This window comes from Bombyx mori, chromosome 15 (assembly GCF_030269925.1).
Source record: "Bombyx mori chromosome 15, ASM3026992v2".
Taxonomy (NCBI): Eukaryota; Metazoa; Arthropoda; class Insecta; order Lepidoptera; family Bombycidae; genus Bombyx; species Bombyx mori.
In genome coordinates this window covers 8,960,037-8,967,427 of record NC_085121.1, presented here as the reverse complement: position 1 = coordinate 8,967,427, position 7,391 = coordinate 8,960,037, and positions in this window count along the sequence as shown.

Below are 7,391 nucleotides of genomic sequence, written 5' to 3'. Positions count from 1 at the left end.
CGTTTATTGTAAAACAGTGTTAGGTTTATCTTAATGAAATTATCATGCACAGCCACGTTCTGATTGAATTTCGTAATTTTGTACGCACGTTATGAAAATTACAGAATTATTAACAAATGCAGTAGCGTTTACTCCGCAGCGCAAATATTGAATCTGAGTGCATCATCGTGCAGAAGCATCGACACACAGCTGTGTTTAATGCAATAAATGCAAATAGTTCGATTGATGAACACTTCCAACCGTAGAAGATATAAAAGTGGATGCCACATATTTATGGGGTCAATAAAAAAATCATCTGACTAAGAATTACTATAAGATATATTTTTTTATGATTAAAAAAAACCAATAACCTTTCAGAAACATTTTACATATGGATGTTTACGCGTGATACTATTAAAAACTTTACCACATGAACGATGTTAGGTGAAGCCGCGTAAATAATAATTAAAAGTCATTTAGTCAGGCAGTGATTACGTATTTTTTTTGTCTACTACTTTTGGAACGAAGTTCCTTATGGGACGATGCGGAGGGGTACCCTAACCGGGAAAAAACGTCCGTAACGTAAGATTTTTATTAGTAATGCACACAGTGTACGACTTAACTTTGTAATAACGTACAAAAAATAACATATTTTTTTATCATTCATTGACCACGATCTCAGAGTGTTCGTTTCCGCAATAGACTAACTCCTATGCAAACAACCGTGAATGAAGTGTACCACAAAAAGTTCGCACGATACCTAAAAAAAAAAACCGTCGGTTGTTGCGAAACCTCCAGTTTTATTTTCTTTATACCTCGAATAGAACTTAAATTTAATACTTTTATAATAAGGAACTTCGTTCCCATTCGGTGTCCCACGACACCACACATCTTTTTTTAAATTATTATCTAGTATCGGAAGGGTTAACACTGACATTTCTATCGCACCTAGGACGTCGTCTAATATGCTGACACCGCGCTATGAAAATATTCAGCAAGCTGAGGAGTCGCCGGACGACTTAAATAAAGGCTAGAATGGCAAAAAAGGGATATCATAGAAGTCATCGTGGCCTAAAAAATAAGACGTCCGGTGTATAATTCCATTGTGCCGGTGTTCAAATCCTGCAGGCGGGTACAAATATTTTTGTAATGAAAAACGAACATAATGTTCACCAATTCTTTCCATAGTGAAGAACGAATACTGTGCAATAAAAATCAACGTGTATTCAAAATTCAAAATTTCATGAATAGTTCGTTGTTAAGACGTGAAAGCGTAACAAATGTACTCATTCCTTTTCGCATTTAAAATATTATTATGGCTTACACAACAATAACACCTGAAAGTCAAATGAATGTCGATCAATGTGCCCTCCTTCCATCGTAGTTTTACATTTGTATGAACGCAGTGCCATTGAAAGGAAAACACTGTTGAAAATCAAATTTACTCGCTTATCTGTGTACGTTATTGACAGATAACGATACGAATAACGACATTCTTGTTCAATTCAAATATTTGCTTACGTTCAAGATGTCTTGCAGTCGGGTTTTTCTGCTAATTACGCGTATTACGTTTTATATATCTATTTCCTAAAGACAACGCGAACACAGCTTACTTTTTTGATAAATAATTTGAGTTTCATAATTATCATTTCAATTCATGTACATATTATGTTGTTTATGTATACCTCATACCACCACCCTGCCTATATCTGCCATGAAGCAGTAATGCCTTTCGGTCTGAAGGGTAGGGCACCCGTGTAACTATACTTGAGACCTTAGAACTTATATCTCAAGATGGGTGGCGCATTTACGTTGTAGATGTCTATGGGTTCCAGTAACCACTTAACACCAGGTGGGCTGTGAGCTCGTCCACCAATCTCAGCAATAAAAAAAAATAGATCAAGGTATGATACTCCAACCTGCTGAATGTTCCGTCGAATCTTCTCAGTGGATAATTATTCCGATCCGCTGATACATGCACTTGCGAAACATTTGCCTCATAAGCCGTTAAGAAATTGAAGCAGTAATTTCATCGCTACGTCAATAAAATATAACAAAGCACGATTCAACGGCACTGCTCTTCCCATGCAAGTCCCGAGCATGTTCTCTGTTGTATTCCCGTAAAATCTACACTGTTAGCGTTCAACCACTGGCTCACCTCCAATCAGATACATATTTGTCCAGTTGGCACCTAGAGCTGCGGAAAAGTGTCGCGTGAATAGTCTCGATGGCGTACAGACCTGACATCAGCCGATCCAGTCGCTAAACTATGCCTTGAGTACGGTTCGCTAAGATGGAACGAGCGTTTGTAAATCTTGAAGCTCCGCGATTTCACGGTACGTATAATCGAAAGTGGCTACCGTTGCGCTTCAGACTTCCGTAAGAATAGTCATGAATGAAGTCGCGGCCTACCGCCGGCGAAAACGTCTACACTCACGGTCTTGATCTATTAATTGGTGTCATGTATTTGTTTTGAACATTAATTTAGTTATGAACTAGGACTACCTAGAGCGTAATATAAAACATTCAGATAGCAAATTTACTACTAGTATTAGTTAAATTGTTTTGTTAAGCCGGTTTCAGTTTGTTATCATATTATGCAAAACTATAATATCTATCATTCTCATTGTATTCAAATTGAGTTTGCAAGTGCGACTAACCATTGAATTGCGTCACGTGTTTTTCGAAAACGTGTAAAAGAAACTAATGACACGTAATTTTAAATTTTTGTCGAAGAGTTGAATAAAACAAAAAGAGTTTCTAGAATGCAAAAGCTTAGATGAAGATTAGTTATATCAGGAAACTGTATTCTTCCCTAATGTTTCATCCGTTACTGATTTTATCACGACTTACTTGGCCGGTAAGGCAAGTTAATATCTTCTTAATTATAGCCCTTTCATACAAGCTTCTTAAAATATATATTTCTAAAATAATGGCATAATCCATTTAAGCACATTACTGCTTAGTAATGTCAGTCAAGACTTAAACAGTCACAAATCGATTGAAATTATATTATAAATACAACAGGTTTTTTTTTTTAATTTACAATAAGTTGGTAATTTTACATATAAATTCACTAGATTTTCTATCTATATGTTAATACGTGAAGCAAAAACTTTGTACCCCTTTTTACGAAAATTGCGCGGACGGAGGAGTATGAAATTTCCCACACTTATAGAGAATATAGAGAAGGAGTGCAGAATGTTATTTTTTTTAAATTATGCATAAAAAATACATTACATCAATAAATAAAAACATCACATACACTACCACGTATTTGACACACACACGCATGCATAAATACTATTTGTTTATTGTCAAAATTTTCTTATTGCTTATAGTCTGCGGTGAAATTGAGATTAAATTATATTGTTTGTCTTTATTAATATTTGTCTCAAGTGTAGTCTTAGCGAAATCTGTGGTTATAGAAGTGTAATAAATAATCTTTGACAATATAATCATAATAGTGTACAAACTTATAATTTCAATTAATTATAGTCGAATTTCGACTACCATGGGACCGCTAGTTCTAATAAAATTGTGTGAGCTGACATTTTAACTAAAGCGACAGACGAAAAGCGGATATGACGGACGCATTAGTGCACGGAACTCGCGAGTCAGACGATTTCAAATCGCATCATACATTGAACGTTGTAAAAAAAAAACATAACAGAGAAATATCCGTTTTTTATTATTATAACAGGCATCACTAGCATTCATTCACTATTTACGCAGAATAAGTTAGCATTTGGGCAAGCATATTCTACGCATTTGCCATTAAGCCTTGATAATGACAGATAATATTTGAATGCTTTTCAGTGGTGTATGTTGGTAAAACTTAGGTTAACATCTCGTGTCTGTTTTATTCAAACATGCTTATAAACAAAAGGAGACTATGTCATCGAATTAACACGCATAGATCGGCAAACACACGCTTTAATCATCATGTTGAATATTATTTCCCTAACAACATGGAAAAAGGAAAGCCTTTTTTGTAATTTATAAAAAAAAAACAATTTACCAATCATTAAAGGTATGGCGATTAATGTCAAACGACAATAACGTTAACCGGAAATTGGGGGGAATAGGGACTAGGGGTAGAATAGGGACAAATCTGGGATGTCACAATGCTTTTGTGAGATTTAAATTTGTTGAATTGAAAAGAACTTTTATTTAGTGTTTAAGAATATTAAATAGTTTAACTTTGTCATCAGAGTTTTGTAACTGATTAAAGATATTGAAAAGTTAATTACCTAAAGGTAAGTAAGTACCTACCCAACAACTAAACAGTGCCACCCCTATCGAAAATCTCTATTGTCCCCGATTCACCCCAAAAGTCAAGGTGGATCAGGTCAACCTAGTTTTTTAAGTTTTTGTGTATATTTTTCAATGAACTATGTATAATAAATAATTCATCGTATATGAACATTTAAGCCTCCGGAAACCTTTTAATCTAAATTTTATTGGTATTACCCTAAGAAAAACCACTGAAAATTTGTGTTAAAATTGGAAAGCGTCCCGATTCCCCCCAATCTACTGTATATATTTCAATCGCAATGGAATAAAACACACACATGTACAAAATTACATTACGAGTACATACAATTTTTCGTTGAAGTAATTAAATTGTTAAATGCAAAAAATCCAAGAGAAAAAAATATTTAAGAGTTTGTAAATTTTTGTTATTGTTATCATCGAAGTTTTTTTATCTTTGTTGTTGTATGAATATACAATTTTAAGGCAATACATACACATTGTAATAGAAATCACAAATTAAGAAAAACTACTTCGAAACAAATCATAGATTGGTGACACACAAGCTAAACCTAAAATGCTTTATAGGAATCGAAATCGTAATATCGCGTAAGATAAAGGTGTTGGAATAAAACGATTAAAAGTGACTATGGCATTAATAATAAATTTCAATCGACCGCTACAGCCTTACGGGCTCACCTGTTCGTCAATATTTCTCATGGACATTGCAAAACCAATGCCATCCGATTGATTTATGAAAAGCTTTGCTACATAAAATAAGATTTCGGCCCAATTCAGCTAAAATACATTAGAACTGTTGTTTTTTTTATCAATTGCGGTTATTATAATTCCGAAATAATGAAAAACGAAATTCGGTACATGACAATAAAATCGATTCAGCACTTTTGATGATTAAAAAATTTGATTATAATATTTCGTTAAGATTACCAAAAGCATCGCTAGAAGTATATATTTTAACGCTACGCTCAGGTTGTTTCTCATTATATGACGTTGTACATATTTTCAAGGAATGACCAAATATTAAGTTTTAACACTTTAAATTATTTATTTTGTGAACTTGAGAAAGCTAACAGTTTGTCTAAGCTAAAAATCGCTTAAATAATGATTTACCAAAAATTTTATATTTCATATTTAGCATGAGGTAGTTTTCCACTGCCCCTAGGCTATTATGTGAGTTAAAAAAAGAATTCATAAAGGTACCAAAGCTAATTCCGCCACCTTTTTTTTTAAAAAACAACACCACAGGTTTTGGGCACAAGCTGCAGCTTTTTCTCCTTAGAGATAGTCGGTTTTTTTCTGTTTGGATGAAATAATCACAGCTAGAGTAGGAGGTCTAGCTGTTTGGCTAGGTGGAATGGGCGAACTCAAGGGCTCAGCTAGGATTGGAAGATTTGCTAACAACTGTTCGTGCTCCCACGAAGGAGGCTTAACAGTTCAACGGCAGCTAGGGTGCATTTACTAATGGATTGGTATCGCAACCCACTGAGAAGATCTGGCCAGAAACTCAGTGGGTTGATTCCCAAAAGGCCAAAGCTTACGTCGAGCACTTCTGTGACTTGAACGACCTTTACTTTGGTTACTACTACCAGTAGCAGAGATTATTATGATATATGGTGCAATTTGCCGCTACTATTCGAGTACAACAGAAACTTCGGATAATAAGAAATTGGAAATAACTTTTATAATAGGCAGATATTTAGTTGGCTAAGGCATAAATGTCTATAGATTCGGTTGTTTGTTCGTGATCTAAACGTTCACGCATCATTTATTCCATTAAATTGAAACGTGATACAGTTATTGGGATTTCAAAAATCGTTCCAATTATAGTACCATCAACATGCAATGGCGATGGAGCACGAGTCACCGTATCAAATGTGTCTATTTTATATAAAGGAGATGGAGGAGGATGTAATGGAAACAGAGGATTCGCGGTGTTTTTAAAAAGTGTGACGTCAACACCGTCGTCAAAATGGCTGGAAAGATTATTGGTTCTCAGAGGGTCTCGGAGGTTTTACAGAGTGACTGATGACGGTGCGACTGGCGCCATGTTGTGATTACAAATAATGACGTCAGCGACGCTGACAGTTACAACAGTAAGCTTCGCTCTGTTCGGCTGCTCGAGCCGGAATATATTGCGCGGTTTTTTTTCCGTAGCTGTTCTAGGGACCTCTAGGCGTCATACTAGATTCACCGGATGAGTGGGTGAGCTGACGGGCTCTAACCTGAGGACATTGCTGATACTAGCCCTAGCAAGAACAGTGCTTCGCAGAATCTACTGCCGAATCGGAAACGCGACCATGTACATATCTATGTATATATTCGCAGTCATATCAAATCCTGGTTTCACAGTAACTTTGAAAACTCATGACATAACTATAATATATAAGTCATACTATCTACTATTATATATTACATAGTATATAAATAAATCAAATATAATTTACGAAACCCTAATTTGAGTTACAATGTACGCGTTTTTTTCATGTTTTTTTTATACTGCGCTCGAATTGACATTATTTAAGACGCCAAGTTCATTTATAAATGAATGAAATTGTATAACTCACGAAATAGCGAAGTCGGAAACGATTAAAACAGATTTGCTACACATTTTTGCTTGAGTTATGGATCGAAACTGGGCAGGGTGAGGTGTCTGCGATCAGCACGCGATAGGTCAAGGACATAATGGCTACAGATTACCTCTTTTACATTTTGGTATAATTAACTTACAATGGTGTTCTATTCTTACGAAAATCAAATAGAGACCGTGAAGAAAGTTAAATAGTGGTAAGCTGGGGCTTGGCTGTGCTCATTAATGACGGTAAGCACTAACTAACAGTATGTCTATCCACGAGGCAATAAAAAAAGAACCAAGAGCAATAAGCAAAACCTTCTATTCAAGTTCTTTGCTTTTGGTAGTTCCACTGGAAAGGTAAATAAATGAAACACAAATCTTAAATAAAAAACTAAAGTTATCTATCTAAAAATCCTAAAACAACTGTCATTAAAACAATAAACATTCAAACTTTATGGTTATAATCTTGAAATAAAAAAATATTGAAATAGAATTTTTGTTATTTTTTGCTGCCTTCTCAGGCAGAATTGAACTTAGTTTTCACTTATGCATAGGACACAAACAA